Below are 18,590 nucleotides of genomic sequence, written 5' to 3'. Positions count from 1 at the left end.
ATTTTCAAGCGCTGAAATCGATATTATCTAAATTTTGTAATAAGTAATGGCGTCGATCCGTCTGTGGTTTCGAACGATTTCTATGTTCAAATAAAACCGAATGGAATAGATCCTGAAATAGTCGGAATTTTGTTGATCAGAGTTCGTCAACAGCTGTTTTTGGTCGTCAAGTTGTAATTTAGGCATTATAATTTAGTCCACCAACCCACAATGAGACGGCGTGGAAGGTGAAAGCTCCAATTCCCGCTCTAAAGGTATGTGCTGAGCAATGTGTTATTAAATAGCTAAAGGTGATGGTAATAATAAAGTATCAACAATGTTTCATTATATAATTATCATTACTAATTAAAACAAATACAATCTACCAACCTGGGTACTTCCCAACGGCCATAAAATATATAAAATCGTTTATTTATTGAATATGAATATCTAATGATATACATAACTAATGATATTTATTTATTTGGGAACCAGGCATAAATCCGGTCAATAAATAATTACTGGGCATAAATACAGCAACGCAAAAATCAAATGCAAGTGACAAGAAAGAAAATCGTTTATCTTTAATATGTTTATATCACTAGCATAACATTTATATACATGAATAATTGATTTTACAGCTACTGGAAACTTCAGATGTCGGAAATAGAAATTGTATTAAGGGAATATAAAATGTGGCATGAAAACCGATTAAAAAACTATTTGGCTGTTAGGAGTATAAAAAATGATAATAACCCTTAGAAATTCAGAAACCGGCCATAAAACATTCGAATCAAAACATAACTTCGAACGTCCAAACGGGGCGCAAAACATGCGTAACGCAAAATTGTAATGTGATATGAAAACAGAACGTAAACAATAGCTTATTTTTCCATTGATAACAGAGAACCAATATCTAATATGCATATAACTGGAAACTGCAGAAATCGGGCTTAAAACAAATGCAACGCGAAAATGAAATGTGACATGAAAACAGACTAAAAAATTTTTGACGCCGCGCCAGCCAAAAAGCGCACATGTCCAGCAAAAGGTTATTTACGATGGAGCTTTCAAAAAGAAGTGTAATTACCTCAAAGGGACGGGCGTGGGCTCTCCCCTAACGGGCCGCGCCCAAATCGCCCATTATTTTAATCACACCATGCTACTGGTCGGGCTTTTTATCACAGATATCCTGCTATGGTGGAATATCCTTTTTGGTTTAGGTTTGGTAAGTGTAAAAGCAAAGTGCAATTCGTACTACTACATAATACGAGTATATATGCTGTTACGAGCTAGTGTTCGGGGATTAGAATAACTAAACGGATGCTTAGGCTGACGTTTATTAGTATAGAAACTCCGCGACTCATTAACAGATTCAATTTCACGAGCATTACTTCTAGCAATACTTCTTCTCTACCACTATTACTTATTTTTGATCATCACTGTAGGTATTTGTTATCAAACTGAATGGAGATGTCGTCACGAGATCGCATATATATAGCCAGCGATGTCAAATTGTCTTGAACATAGAAACTCAAATTATCTTGTTTTAATAAATTTATGATATGATGAAGCGGTGGTAGCCTAGTGGTTAGGACTTCGACTATCGGGAGGCGAGTTCGAATCAAATCACGAAATAAGTTATGTGCGTTATAAACAATCAAAATATTACTTGCTTTAACGGTGACGGAAAACATCGTGAGGAAACCTGAGAGTTCTCTATAATGTTCTCAAAGGCGTGTGGAGTCCACCAAAACTCATGGGCCAGCGTGGTGGCCTACGGTCTAAACCCTTCTCTTGTGGGAGACCCGTGCCCTGTAGTGGGCCGGTTATGGGTTGATATTATTAATATATTTAAAGTTTTGTACATTCTTTGGGAAACCCAAAAATATCTGTGGGAACCTCCGTCCTATTCTGAAACATAACAATCCCGTTTTTCACTCTTCTAAAAATGATATACCTGTAAGTTTGCCAGATCATAACTGTTAGTTCACCGGCGTAACATTTACGCATTGATTTAATATGTTAAACTTATTAAACGAAAAAAACATAGAAGCATAACTTCTGCTCAAAAATAGTCCCTAACAAAAACATAGCCTTGGCGGGAGTGGCCTATGAAGTGTGCCCGGCATGCGTTTTGTTCCCTAGTCAAAATGCTGCCAGATTAACCAATCAGTGCCGGCCAATCGTGGCTGGTCCCGTGCTGCATGACATACAGTAGAACCAATCATGTATACCAATCGCGTCAATGATGCCATTTTGAATGTCACTTTTTTAGATAGGGTATTTCTGTGTTTTTTTTTGTTCGCCTATTACCTGCTTTAGGTAATTCTAGAATGTTCTTTCCTTTAATGCACTGGTACCTGTATTCAGTTGCGGTACAGTTCGGACTCTATAGTTAAAAACATCTCCCTGTTCATGATCAATTTTCGCTTAGCACGTCTCGTTTTGTTTACCGTAAACAGAATGCTAATCATAACAAAAAAAGGCGTTAGGAACTGTAAGGACAGCTCAGCGCGAATATGCATTATCATTGCAAATTCAAACTTGCGGCAGAGTAATGTGCAGTGTAGGGTTGCCACTATCACCTTGTTTATTTATTAGTAATCCAACAGCGTCACAAAATATTTTGGTTAAGGGTTTATCTTGTTACTAAAATAATCTAGATTACAAATCTAAACTGTTACTTCGTTATAGGCTTTAATACTGTTATTATCAAATCAAATCATACCTATATATTCTATTCTAGTTAATGGATAGAAGCAGACTCTATTTGCATAAGTCCGTGTTATAACATAACACATTATTTGTATAATCTAGGACTGCCGGTTAAATTGTCTATCGTATTTTATTCTTTACTTGCGTACCCTGTGACTTTTGCGCGTATGGTTTAAAAATATTTATGACGATTATTTAAAAAATAACATTGTATACAACCTGGATGAAAATAATTATCTTAATCAGGACATGAGGCAGATACCCCAAACTTCAATCAACCATTTTAATTGTATGGTTGAGTAATACAAATTTGAAGATATCATTCAAACCTCACAAAATTTTACATATTTAATAGTGTTATATGGTAATCTTACACAATGCTATTATGCTGTTCAGGAAATAATTTATTTGTGTGCAAATCTGCAATCAACTATTTTTATTGTTGATGTACGATTGAGTAGTATAATATTATTCCAACCTTACCTTACACATTTTACGTGTGATGTGATATAAGAAAATACTAAATTTGTCAATGAAGTTTGTATACTTGTTCATGTTAGGTTTATACTTTTAAACACACGAACTTGTTGAAGTTCTTTTGGCGCGTTAGGGAAAAATAAGGAGAGTAATTTTTACGATGCGCGCGCACACCGTCACAAAAAAACGACACCCTAATATTAGCTATAAGGTTTGATAGTGTGCACTTAATTGTCAACGTCTGCGGGTGTCGGCGTCAATAAATCTCAAATTTTAATGTTGGTTGTCCGATAATGAATCTATTAGTATTCCAAATTTATTTATGTTTATTATGTCAATTTCTTTACTTATATAAAATATTTTATTTAAATAAAATTTATTTAACTAACTAAATAACTAACTGATATTGCTTTATAATAAAATTTTCAATGTTTAATACATTGAATGTTTTATTATAAAGCCTTTTCTACAAATGTAAAATAAGGCGAAAGATGAAATTATTGAAAAGTTTTTAATTTTTATCTCGTTACGCTAAAGGAGTATAATTTTTGACGCGTGTACATAAGTACACTTCACTTTTCATAGCAGGTAGGAGCATGTGACAACCCTGACCCAGCGGGTGGCAGACGTATTTTTTACGATCAAAACGAACACGAACAGCCACAAACAGACATTCACCCCCGCTGTTACTGGCTAATTTCGACCCCTACCTACTTCTACGCAAAACATTTTTTACTGACTAGCCTTTTTCATGCCTGTTGACTGGTCCCCATTAATGAGAGTCTGGTTCTGGTTTTTTACTCTATGACTTTGTTTATTTTACTTTAAAACCACAGACAAAATAGTACCCGCGACAGGTTATAATAATAATAATAATAAATATACTACGACAATACACAGATCGCCATCTAGCCCCAATTCAAGCGTAGCTTGTGTTATGGGTAGTAAGATGACTGATGAATATTTTTATGAATAATATACATAAATACTTATAATAGAACATATAAACACCCAGACACTGAAAAACATTCATGTTCATCACACAAACATTTTCCAGTTGCGGGAATCGAACCCACGGATTTGGACACAGAAAGCAGGGTCGCTGACCACTGCGCCAATCGACCGTCAAGGTTTCATTAATTATGTTTTAATTTTTATTTTTATTCTGTCTTGTGGGCTCTTGTCTTGGCTTGCCACCCTACCGACAAAGACGTGTCGACAAGCGGTTGAACGTTCCCATACGATGTCGCATGGAAACCGATTAGGAGTACGGGTTTAATATAGCTGTCATACCCCTAACAGGTTAGCCCATATTGGGCTACACTATCGCTTACCACAGGGTAAGATTGCTAAGGCTAACTAGTGAAATAAAATAAATACCTATTAGTTTGAAAACTCTACTCTCACATTACTTTTAATAAGCACTAAGTAAGTAAGTTTGTAAGTAAGTGACTTAAGCCTTCTAAACTGCATTAAAGAAGATCTAAACTCCATATTCTTTAACATACAGAGAAGGCCCATCACTGGTACACTATCCCGTTTATCTTAACAAAATAATAATTTGGTTTTTAATTCAATTTCATTTACCCTACCTTCTCATTGATGCCCACGCATTAAACGAAAACAATCATGAACTGTTTGACGCAAAACTCTGTGTGCGGCTTCAAAGCCCAGAGAAAAATTAAAAAAATAAAAATCATTCCACATTTAAAAACCATAGCGCTCTCCAATGTGCCAGGTGGGTCGACAGACGACGAACTAATAGTTTCATTATTCCAATAAACATTTTTACTAATCCACTACGCCAATACCGACGCCCTCCCATTACTGCCAACGCATTTAACCGAGAACAAGGTCCAATTCCCTTTGACGCACCTCATTTACACCGATCCGCGGTAATGGGCATTTATCCGCGGCAAGACGCAGCAATCATTATGGATTTATGTACGATAATAACTCGGTAAAGGACGCGAGTTATTCGTGGAGTGGAGCTAAAATAGGTACGTCTAATTACGTGAAATCACAAGATCGTTACGTACTTAGTGTAAGTGTTTTCTACTATTAAAGTAAACTGTACTACATAATAGACAGGTATGCTTAAATGGTATCTGAATCTCTTTTAAAGAGCAGCCTCTACCACAGAGTATATAATAATATAACAAAAAACATTTAATCTAGCTCTGACTTCTAAACTAGGTCCGTAGTCCGTTAGTCCCGTGAATTAACAGATAGTTCCATCCGTTTTAAATTCTAACGAGCAAAAGAAAAAACAAAAAATGATAATTAAATAGTAACGTAAGTATTAGTTAATATAAATAAATAAAATAAACAAACAAAGGTACTACTACAATACACACATCGCAATCTAGCCCCAAAGTACGCGTAGCTTGTGTTATGGGTACTAAAATTACTGAATAACATAAATACTTATAATATACATGTACACCCAGACACTGAAAATCAGTCATGTTTATCACAAAAACATTTTCCAGTAGTGGGAATCGAACCCACGGCCTTGGTTTTTGAAAGCAGGGCCGCTGCAAACTGCGCCAATCGGCCGTCATGACATATCATGGCCGACACTACAATGACAAAATGTTGTCATTGTAGTTTCTTATACAAATTATTTTAATCCGATAAGTCTGAAATTCGAATATTTTGCTTTGCTTGAATTTATTTCTATCTATGAATAGTAATGTAACCACCTTTGACTGTATAGATTAACGAATGATTCATAGTCATTTTGTAATATTATAAAATTCAAACATCTCATCCTACGTGAATCTGAGATTGATCTGAAGTTTGACAGGACGATTGTGGGACTGAGGTGACATTTCATTGTTAGGATTATCAGATGAAATCAAATAAATAGGAATAGGTGAACAATAAAGCTTAATTTGCTATGAAACAGTGAATCTGCTACCATCAGTATTAAAAGTTAGGATTTTCATTTTATTTTTGGACAATGGTTCTTTGCGATGTTATCGTTTACGCTTATTTTGTTAAATAAGTACCTACGTTATTTTTATTTATAAATATTGTGATCTGAAAAATAAAAGATAATAAATTAAAAATTATATACGCTGTGGGATTTGAGTCCACACCCTGGCTCTCAGAACCACGCCCTAGTATAAAACACATAAATATTAACCGACTCCAAAAAAAGGAAGAGGTTCTAAGTTCGACGGGTAAAATTCCCTCAAATAGAGAAAATCTGGGCGGTTTAGTTTGGGTTAAATTTTATTTTTTAATAAAAAGGTTTTTTCGATTAATCGTATTAGATGTATTCCAAAATTATTCGGGCAGGTCTCCTTGCTAGAAGGCAAGAGCGCGACCAAATCAAATCTGCGGTGGAATAACAGACAGTCTGCTAATAGAGGTGGCGTATGACCGACAGGAGAGTAAGAACTGCCAAAAATAGCGTCCCATCGTGATGACCACGACCGTTCGGGCAAGAACGTGCTATTTACTCCGCCATTGCCACTTCAACTGATCAATAAATATATATATATATATATATTTAATATACTAGCTGTCCCCGCGAATTTCATTTTGCCTTTATATTTTTTACATCACAATGTCTTTGTAAATTTGCAATACGTAAATCTCATCTGATTCCGAATTCATGTACCTCTCTATAGGTCACATCAACCGTTCTACGTTTATAGACAACATGACGTGCGCTGTCAGTTTTGTTTTTTTACTACTCAACGGCTAGATAATTGTTTTAATTTTAAATTAAAAAAAAATATTGAATTTTTATACTTACTATCCTATTCCGGTCTAACAGGAATCAACCAAATCAAAAAATAATGAAAATCGGTTCATCCGTTCTCAAGTTACAAATGGTGTAACTAACACGACTTTGTTTTATAAACATAGATATACTACGACAATAGACACATCGCCATCTAGTCCCCAAAGTAAGCGTAGCTTGTGTTATGGGTACTCAGATGACAGATGAATATTTTTATGAATAATATACATAAACACCTACTTATAATATACATATACCCAGACACTGAAAAACATTCATGTTCGTCACGCAAACGTTTTCCAGTTACGGGAATCGCCCTCTGCGCCAATCGGCCGTCAAACTTCAAACCGAGCTATGCTAGTAAATTTGGTTCTCCTATGGATCTCCCGATTCCTGCTTTTATCACGTAGAAAACCTCCGAGGGTAGTTAACTCCATCGCCCGATCTGTGACTCTGAGCTTTCTTATGAGTTTGTATAGTTAGCGTCCATATTATGATTATTATTAGAAACACTTAACTCAGAGTGCGTTTAGCTGGAGGCTATAAAGTTGCGTACAAATCGTCAAACCGGCCATCTTGCTTCATTTCCAAAAAACAACAGCAACAAATAAAACCGATCAGACAAAGGCGAACTGTGTCGAACACAATCTGTGAGCGGACCTCTATAACGATAAATCTTCCGTGAAGCTGATTTACGACACCGTAAACAAGCAATATCATCGGTACGGACTGATTTAAATGCGCTTAACGAAACTGATTGAAAATATGCTTGTAAATGGCTATACTTAGCTCGGAGAATCATTGGACGTTAACTCCCCAAGCTGCTGTATTGGCGGCCTACAGTGATAAAACCATCGTTGGTCGACCCCCAACAATATGCACAGACGACACCAAGCAAGTTGCTGGGGGTTGAGCGGCATAGTCGCATTGACGACAAATAAATAAATAAATATACTACGACAGTACACACATCGCCACCTTGCTCCAAAGAAAGCGTAGATTATGTTATGGGTACTAAGATGACTGAAAAATATTTCTATGAATGATATACATAAATACTTATAAATATACATTATATTCATCACACAAACATGTTCTAGTTGTGGGAACCGAACCCACGACCATGGACTCAGAAAGCAGGGTCACTGCCCACTGCGCCAGTCGACCGTCAAACAAATCGCTCTTTAAATAAAGAATATAAAAAAAAAGTTGCTGGGAGCCACTGGAAGCAAGCGGCCCAGGACCGTGGATTCTGGGATTTCCTACAAAAGATATATGTCCAGCGGTGGACGTAAATCGGTTGTAGTGATGACGATGATGATGAAGTGGTCTCTTGGATAATACGCAAAGAAGACTTGAAGGTACTTTTAAAAATTGTGTGTTGAATGACCACCGTCATCTCAAGCGATAGACTTCCCTTACTGTGCAGGGCATAGGTATTTTGTACGGATTTCCACACACCCCAGTTAATACACCATTATATTCAAGGACTACCTGTGACTCGTTCATGTCTCCTGTCCACTTAGTAGGGGGTCTTACAACGCATTAGCACCACGAAGTCCATCAGTCCCCTGAGCTGTGGGGGGTGGTCCCTGCCTTCTATCACTAGCTTTGCAGATCAGGTGCGTTTACGCACAATCTCTACGTGATGCAGCTACGTATATACAAATTTATTATTCGATCATGTGCATATTCAACTGCATAGCCCGAGAAATCCATTATTTGGAAATTTATAAACAAGGATGCATATGGTCTCACAGTCACTTAGTATCAGTAATCTTCCATTTTCTGTGGAGGCTCTGGGGTCATTAATTTTCTAATGCCTTGGGATCAACATTTCTTTATTGCAACAATTTCAATCAAACCTGTAGGACCTGATCCCGTGCGTCAGTATTCACACCACGATTGACGTGGTTGACTGCTGGGAGTGTACCTACCCTTATCTAGAGATGAGCACATCGGGAAGATAATAAAACAGTTAAACGGAGGCCTAAGCGTAATTTGAACCACGTACTTACAAGGCAGCGTGGCCGAGTGGTCTAAGGCGCTGGTTTTAGGCACCAGTCCGAAAGGGCGTGGGTTCGAATCCCACCGCTGTCAAATGTTTTTTTACTTTTTTATTTCATTAATTTAATTTCTGTGTCCTCTAATATATACAAAATTACAACTCTGCGCGCAAACGCCCTTTTTCAATGTATTAATAATAATAATTTTTCAAATTTTGTTTCAGGTAATTATTGCTTCCTTTGATAATCAAGTTTGGAAGCTAAGGTAAACCTTTTAATTACACACAGTGGAAACTTTTTTTTTTAAATATGATGTTTTTAAATGGTGAAGGTATTGTTGGATATACTTGAATTAATATTATCGAATGGCGACTTCGCACCGGTAAACACAGTGTTGGTGGACCTCTAACTAGATGGACATACGACATCAAACGAGTCCCTGGAGGCCGCTGGAAACTAGCGGTCCAAGTACGTGGACTTTTAAATAAAAAAAAAAACATTTGTTAAGATCGTAGCAATTATTCATTGTTAGGTCAACGTCTTAGTTGGAAATTTCCAGACTGCTTAACCGTATAGAGTAAGTGAAGGTAGTGAAAGAAAAGGCGCTTAAATACGTAAGTATCTGATTGAAAATAATATGCTTGTAAATGGCCCCAACTTAGCTCGGAAAATCATTGGACGTTGGTTCCCCAAGCTGCATTCCCACCCTTGTTACGGTTTTCCTTAAATCCCGTGGGAACCTTATGAAAAGCAAAGTTACCTATTAACTTATTTTAGTTATTAACCTAGTTTAACTTAGTGTATGAGTAAGTGAAGGTAGTGAAAGAAAAGGCGTTAAAATAAGCATTAGCCGCTCATAGGCGATTACCTAAAGTGACATTAACCTGTGTAGGTCCCGGTTTACTTAGCCGTGTGGACGGAATGGGTAATAGTGCGGCCATTATGGAAATACGCTATTAGGGAAAGGTAACACCGTGCCTCTAATATTAAGAAGTTTCAAAGCTTTTTGGTGACTTTTTACAGTTTCTTTACCAAAATGGTAACAAATAAGGTAGTATATATGTTTCTGTGAGTACTTATAGGATTATAAAGGCTCAAGACTTATTTCCTTACTTAATAATATAAATTCGAAAGTGTGTTTGTTTGTTTGGCGTCACTTTATGCCCTAACTTAGCAAACAATTTTGATTTTGGAATAAAAGTTACTTGAAAGGGCAGAGAAAAACATGGCAGAGTAACATTTATCCCTCGAAAAAAAATGGTTAAATAATTGTAAAGTTAACTTATACTGAGGTTTCCCGGTGTCGGAGTGAAACAGACCTTCGCCAATGTACTTTATGCAATATATTGGCAAAGGTCTGTTTGATGTATTGAAGAAATTAAAAATTAAAAATTAAACAATACAGATTCTCCTGCTTTTCTCAATTTAAGTTAATAACTAACTAATTTAAGTAAATAACTGAAATTCCCACGGGTTTTAGGAAAAACGTAACAAAATAAAAAAGGATACAGAGTTTTTTTTTTTACTTTATTATTTATTTGTTTGAATACGCTAAACTTAGGAACTATCTGGAGCAGATTGAGTCGCGCAGTCTTGTAAAAACGCGCCCGTTTCCGCCTCTAGTGTGACCTTAGCCATAAAACGTGTGAATATTACGCCTCGTCTGTGTGCACAGATGCTAGACCTTCGCACCACATGGTGATACGATTTTACTATCGGCACTAAATACCATCCCACCTATACTGTCTTTCGCAAATTGAAAAGGGGCTAAGCGACATTAAATATTTTAATTAACGTCTTAAAAACAAACGTGACATACCGTTGTAATAGTGACGCGGAGTTTAAATAGTATTTTTTTTTTTTTTTTAATACTGTATTCCGTCGGGATCTGGCCTCTGCGTCTATTACTGCACAATTGGAACCTCCCGGTTTCTTCAGGGATGATGGCAAGAGACCAGACGGTATGACTATAGTACCGTGGTCGATGGGGCGTGCTCTGGTGTGGGATGCGATACGTTGGCAGCTTCTCACTTGCCGAGTGCGTCCCAAAAAGCGGCAGCAGCTGCCGAATCTGCTCAAATGCTTAATTGAAGTACCAAGACAAACAAACAACCTACGTGTTACGTAGGCAGTTTGTTTGTCTAGGTAGGTACATTATTAATAATCATAAGCTAGATATGTGTCTATGTTAATTGCACGGTGGCCTTCAGGGCGTCTCGCATACCAATAAGTGTTAAATTGTCATTGTTTATATGTTCAGATGCTAATCAATCAATCTGTTTTTTTATTAAAAACTAGCGGACCCGCGCGACTTCGTAAGCGTATGATGAGTCAACTTCAAAAAGTAGTTGTTGCGGACTGCTTTATACAACTTCAAAAAAACAATTCCGATATAGTTTTACTACATATTTCCGTCGTTTGGCGTAACGCTTACCGTTCACGCATCACACGCATCGGATTCTTTAAAAAAGGATATTTTTGCAGTTTTTGCAACATTTCTCATTAATTATGGTAGCCGTAGCGTGATTTGTTCGTAGCGTGATGTTATATAGCCTTAATTGATACTACCAATCCAAAAAATCGAAATCAAAACAGCATTTTCTGAGATTAGCGCGTTCAACCAAACAAATTCAAAAGCTTAATAACATTTCAACTATCTTAAAAAAACACGACAATCTATAACTCTGTTGCGCGGATTTTGAAACACAAATGCGGAAAAAAATAGCGATGTAACTACTCCTGTAGGAGATGTTTGCTTTTCCGGGATGAAAAGAAGCCTATGAGCTATTCCAGCATGGTACGCATGCATTCGATCGTTGTCCCATATAAACGCTTAACGACGCGCTGTTATCTGTGTGTATGTCCTTTATCTCCGAAAATATTTATCAGATCTTCATAAAAATTAGACAATATATGCTTAATAGTATACACTTTCAAATAAAGTAATAATTATTAAAATCGGTTCAAATTTAACGGAGGTATGATGTAAAATTGATAAAAAAATTATCCCTTTTCCCGGAGGAAACTTATTGTTTATTGCAATAAAAAGTATCCTATATGTTGACCCGGAATATCAGCTATAATTATACCAAATTTTATTTAAATCCGTTCAGTAGTTTTCAGGTGATGCCCGGACAGACAGACAGACGGACAAAAATTCAATAAAAAACTGTTTTGAACACAGTATCGATTATAAAGCATACCCTGGTCAAAATTTTCAAAATATATTAAATGTACAGAAATCTTCCAGTTACAGATTTATTATAACCAAGTTTGATTGCAGTGTCATTATAACAACTGTCAACTTGTGCGAATCTCGTTTGAAAGAAAGAAAGAAAATACATTTATTCATATTAAGTGTTGCAAACAGTACATCTTATAATAATATAGTAACAATGTCTGTGTGTACCAGCAGACAGAAAGATCGTTTCAAGAGTAGGTACAAATAAAAGAACACGGAATGATCTGAATGCAGTTGCTAATATCATAATCAACATCATTGTAAGCTTATTACCGGCCCACTATAGGGCACGGGTCTTCTTTTAGGATGAGATGGGTTTAGGCCGTAATTCACCACGCTGGCCAAGTGCAAGACTTCACACGCTCTTGAGAACGTTACGGAGAACTCTGAGGCCAGCAGGTTCCCTCACGATTTTTTCCTTCACCGTTTAAATCAACTGATGTTTAAATTACTTTAATTAAAAACTCCCATAACTACGAAAAGTTAGTAGTGCGTGCAGTGGTGTGCATAGAGGGTAGGCACAGGGTATGCAGATGATATAAAATGAAGAAAATCTCCAGTACGAGTTACGAGAATAAATACTTAAGGTCTAATTATAACTCTTAAAATGCTTATCCTTTAGTTTTTTATAACTCTAACTGGAAATTTTCTTAAATTTATATCATCTGCATACCCTGTGCATACCCTCTATGCACGCCACTGGCAGTTGTTACCACTTAGCAGAGTCCTCCGTGCTACCATCTACTGCGATCACCAACTCATCCGCCATGCGTGGTGATTATTGGCAAACTCTCTCGTTTGGAGAAGTCTCAAGTCCAGGAGTGGACTGTTAGAGACTATGATGATAATGAAGATAATGAAATATAATAATTGTTTGACAGCTTCAAAAATACCGAACCGAATACTTTTCGCATCCTGACTGTGGGAAGGGTGGCGAAAAAGTCACCTTAAACTAAGCCAAAAAATCAACTATAAGTACTACTACCAAGTAGGTAGGTACTTACCGAAATAAGCGTATAGTAATTAAAGTGACAAACATTCACCGTGGAGCTAAAATGGTTCCATGAAGATGGGTGTTCCATTCGGGAGCACTAAAAAGCACTTTTAATTTAAAAATAAAAGCGAAGTAATTAGTCTCATAACTGAAAGCATTTCGCTGTCGATGGTTAGTTTTTTTTTATCATTCTTCATACAGCATCGGGCAACACGAACGAGCAACACGTTTTGGAGACTATATACATCTCGGCATATATAAAGTCATTTTAAATTTTCACTAGTATTATACAGTTGCTACAACTTGCGATAAGACAGTATTAATGGAAATCTAAAAGTGAATTGTTTCATCTGAAAAGATAAAATAAGTGTCAATTTTCTGATCGCACATTACCTGCCGCTTTACATTTATTTATTTTACAGTGCTTTGAAATATTAACTAGATGGTTTATTTTAAGAAGTCCTACGTGGCATGACATCATTTCCAAAGCTGTTGTTTTAAGCGCGTGCTTTATTATTGTCTTGTTGTTATTCTTCAGCCTTTTTCAAACATATTGGTGTACTCCTTCAACATCTCACGACATAAATCTGTGTGGATCAAATGATGGTTCTCAAAGATGGCCACAAATGCACTGGAAAGATCCATTTTGCACATTGAGTTCCCATTACGAGGCAGTTACGTTAATATACATATAATATTCGAAGTTCGCCTGATATATAGCTATATTTTATTATCAGCTTAATAAATTTTGACCTGATGGTCCAGAACATTGACGATGGGAAATTTATCGTATAGATTTCCCCGAGGGAGTTCCCGCGTTACTGTTTGCATTGGCGGCGCGCTCCTTTGAAACATCTTAATTACTATTTGCGCAAATAAATGTCGGCGTTCCAGTCCCGGTATAGACAGCAAGCCAAACAAGCAGAAGCAAGGAAATTATAGATGGAATTTTACAAGTGTTTTAGGAGATGCAGGGGCGTTTTTTTGCCCGAGCTGGGAATCTTGTTAGTTTGTTTTAATACTGCGAAATTCATGTGAATAAAATTGGAATTATAACATAAATGTTTTGACAAAGATACAAAAGATAGCAAAATATTTCTTTATTAAAATAGGTCCATAGTTTGCACTTCTTATGCGTACGTTAGACATAAAAAACACCACGTTAAAGGCGGATAGGGGGTTTTACTTGTCAGTGTGTCCCCCCAGAATGCACCTCTAACTTTTTGGAGTTCTGTGCGTTCTTAAGGAATCAAAATATCACTTGGTTTCACGGTGAAGGAAAACACCGTGATGAATCCTGCAAGCCTTTAAGTACACATTAGTGTTCCCAAAGGTTAAGTCGAATAATCAGCACTCGGCCAGTGTGGTGGACTACGGCCTAAACACTTCTTATTCTAAGAAGAGACTCGTGCACTTTATCGGGCCGTTAATGGATCTATTACTTCGGACCATGTTCTTGATAGGAAATATTAAAGTTAAAGGGCGCTAGGGAACGGTTTCGTTACTTTTTGTCGTGGTATTTACGTCGTATTATTGTTTATTAGTACGGTTATGCAGTTGCAAGCGTTTGAGATGTGGTCATTAAGAAAATTGTTTAAAATATCATGGAGATAATTCATCTCAAACGCTCAAGTATTACGAAGGGCCAAACGCCAAGGGAAACTAATGATAACCGTTATACAAAGGAAGGTTGCGTTTTTCGGTGACCTACAGAGAGAATCCTTGTTCGAGTTTCCAAGGTTGATCCTTGAAGGGAAAATTACCGGGAAAAGAGCACCCGGGAGACCGAGGAAGAAGTGGTTCGACGATATAAGAGAGTGGACCGGACATACCTATTCGTTATTGAAGTAGATAATAATAATAAATAATAAATATACTACGACAATACACACATCGCCATCTAGCCCCAAAGTAAGCGTAGCTTGTGTTATGGGTACTGAGATAGCTGTTGAATATTTTTATGAATATAATACATAAATACTTATTATATACATATAAACACCCAGACACTGAAAAACATTCATGCTCATCACACAAACATTTTCCAGTTGTGGGAATCGAACCCACGGCCTTGGACTCAGAAAGCAGTGTGGCTGCAAACTGCGCCAATCGCCCGTCACATCATCGTTCGTTTTTCCACTGGCTGACCTCCGAACTTCAATATGAAGATGGCACCTAATGGTGATGAGTACGATTATAAGTAGCATAGGAGGTGATAGCTGAGTACAGCGAGCATAGCCCAGCGGTTATAGCTTTTGGGGTGACCGAGTTCGATCCCCGGCAGTTTTTCTAACTGCACGAAAACATCGTCAGGAATCCTGCATGCTTGCCATAGTGTTCTCAAAGGTGAAGTCTACCAAACCGTACTTGGCCAGCGTGGACTAAAGCCACATTCAAAGAAGAGACCCGTGCCCTGTTATAGTGGGCCGCTAATGGCCGAAAATGATGATCATTAGTAGGACAACTCAATGGACGCCCTCATAAAAGCTAAAGTTAGCTGTATTAAAGTGATGAACCCATATTAATTGAGCGGTTAAATATGTTAATAGAACTGACTAAATTAACAGCGCTCGCGATCTGTCACCCTATATGGCGGCCATGCTTTTAGTGAAATTCAGGACAGGACTGTATGCATGCCTACTATTATTGTAAGTTCGACAATGTGTGAATAGAATAAGAGGCACGGGTGGTTTAGCTTGTTCTCAGAGGCATGGAGGTGTTCTTCTTCTGGTACCATGTTTATAAGTCAGAAAGCGTATAAAAACTTTACCAGTAGACAACGTAAAAGTTTTCATATATATTTATTATATAGCATATTTATTTGACAACGTAAAACTGCCTTCCGAACCGGTGGTAGAGTCACTACAAACAGACTGACTTGAAGTTTCAAAAGTGCTTATAAATTAGGCCTACTTAAAATAAATGAATTGTGAATTTGAATTTGTTAAAAGCATCAAAAGTGTACGCAGCATGGTAAGTCTATGCTCAACATCTCTGACTCCTATCTGAGAACGAGCGTGTGAGATTTGATTGTTTTTATTAATTCAATTATTTTATACTAGCGTTTAGTTTGCTTTTTTCGAACGTAAAGGAAGGACTATATATTTTTGGTGTATAAATAATATACGAAGGTTCCTGTAAACCAACTTTGGGAATTTTGTTTTTCCAGGATCAAAACGACAGTAACCTGTTACTTTCCGTCCATTCAACTAAAAGTATGCCAAAGAAAAAGTCAATTGGTTTCTTAGAAAATTTGTACAAGCGCAACAAATAAACACAGGTTATAATTTAAAATTATAACAAATTTTTAAAAAAGGAGACTCTCCTATTTTCTATTTATATTTGTTACATACGGTTAATAGGCTGTGAATGTTGATAAATATTGTCACTCTACTTTAGTAACCCAATCGGGGAAGGATGCCCAATTAGTTGGCGCGGGAAACTTCGTATCGAGTTTCGGAGTTTTTGTATCGAAGCGACGCAACCCGTAACTCGATGTAACAAACATTTCCGACACAATGGCTTTCCGCCGAATTTATCTTTTTTCCGCCGAATATATCTTTTTATGCAACATTTGAACCGCTTCTGTTTCCTACGCGACGTGCGCGCGGCGGTAAGTGTGATTTGTAACTTTATCGTTTCACAGAACCGCCTAGTTTAGGGATGAGCATGTTCGACTGCAGTCCACGAGCTGCCGTCTCACCGGACTTTAAACGTGATAGAGAGTGCACCTTTGTTTGCGCACACACTTCTGCACAATGATATCTCCCGCATATTTATTTTTAATGATAAAGTATCGTAACCAATATTGGCGATAGTAAAAACGACGGGCGCCTTGTCGTGAGAGGTGCCGCATAAAAAAAAATACAGTTTAACCAAACTTAGAGCAGCGTATAGTGTCTAAGGTCTTGATTAAACTTTCCTACGAGAATGAAGAGGCATGTGTACAGAATGCAATATGATGATGATTGTACGCGCAACGAATTGATCCCTATGAAGCTACTTTACCTACTCCATTCTCAAAATTGGACGTACCCAACTTTATTGTTTGCCCTAGGATCACATATATTACTTCAAGCATTGGAATTGTTATAAAATCAGAATAGAAGTTTTTAGGCCACAATTACTTTACTGTGTTGTATGTATATAAGTGGGATATCATACAAAAACCACATATATTTCTAGACGTTTCAGTACGCAGTGGTCTATTTCACAAAATTCAGACAGCGAGTTAAAACACGCTTGAAACTGTCATTGATAGCGATAAAGAGGACACGATCAATCATGGAACTGATATCAAACACGTTGTACTTTGTAATCGAATATACAATTTTCAACGCATGGTTATTTGCTGGCCAAAAAAACTCTATGCTAAGGAACATAAGCTTCAAATTAGCTTGATTGCCTGGTTTACGGTACCCACACACACCTGTATTGTACTTTGTAGCCAAACACTGTATAAATGCTCGTAGACATATCGGCGACGCAGTTATCAATGTTTTGTCATTCAACCCATTTTACTTTTCACTATAACAAAGTTAATAGTAATGTTTGTGAATATGACTTGATAGTTCCATACCCGTATTTAAATATACCTTCTACATTTTCTGCATTTAATGGAAACACCGAAACCCATATAGTAGCTGGGTTCCCAATTTGCAGGTTAGAAACATAGTCTGGTATAACGGACAGTCGAAGGTAGGTACGAAATTGTTTCTGTAACGCATGGTACTATTAGAGATGGGATTCAGTGGCTTGCACTTCATACATGCAGAAAAGCACTGCATACCCAAATTATTTTATATAACTCGTTTTGGAGGGGATTTTTTTCCATTTTGTGCCATGTACCTGCTTTATGCATACCGTGGTCAAAAACCCTGTGCACGCCACTGATGGGATTGTAGTGGGCGTCTCAGTGTTCGTTGTTTATCGACAAGTGTTTAACAACTCCAAACCTCATAGTCATGTGTCCACAAATTAAACTGCCATGGCATAAAACCCTTCTTGATTTGTTGTTTTCACAAAATGTGCTTCTATATGTTGGAGAACGTGGGGATAGGACTTGGAATAACACTATTTTTCACCTTTTACATTTGACATATAATCGAGCAGTTTCTACAACTACTTGATACAGAATGAATGCTTGAGAAGGTAATGCTTCTACTTTTATACGGCTCGTACCTTTTACAATGTTGACAACAAGCGAACCATTGATAATATTTTACGATATTGGTTTCCGGTAAGTTATTTGTTATTATTCTATTTGGAAAACATTAAATATTTACACAAGTATTATTACGAATTATATAAAGCAAAATAGAACTATTAAAGCAATTCTATATTAATGAATCTTGTAGTGACGTTTATAGCGTAGCGTAGGTATCAGCCAGGGGAAGCAACCGCTAACATAATATATAA

The 18,590-nt window shown here is 37.0% G+C and overlaps 1 protein-coding gene and 1 non-coding gene across 2 annotated transcripts in view; both read left to right on the top strand.

The window, feature by feature from the left end:
* The window catches only part of LOC120629079 (caskin-1), a 378,256-nt gene that overhangs the window by 171,367 nt on the left and 188,299 nt on the right, over positions 1-18,590 (top strand). The window lies entirely within an intron of this gene.
* On the top strand, positions 8,952-9,031 carry Trnal-uag. The gene has a single exon. It is a non-coding gene; the product is annotated as a tRNA-Leu (tRNA).

Source organism: Pararge aegeria, chromosome 14 (genome assembly GCF_905163445.1).
Source record: "Pararge aegeria chromosome 14, ilParAegt1.1, whole genome shotgun sequence".
Taxonomy (NCBI): domain Eukaryota; kingdom Metazoa; phylum Arthropoda; class Insecta; order Lepidoptera; family Nymphalidae; genus Pararge; species Pararge aegeria.
This window is presented reverse-complemented; position numbering and strand designations above follow the sequence as displayed.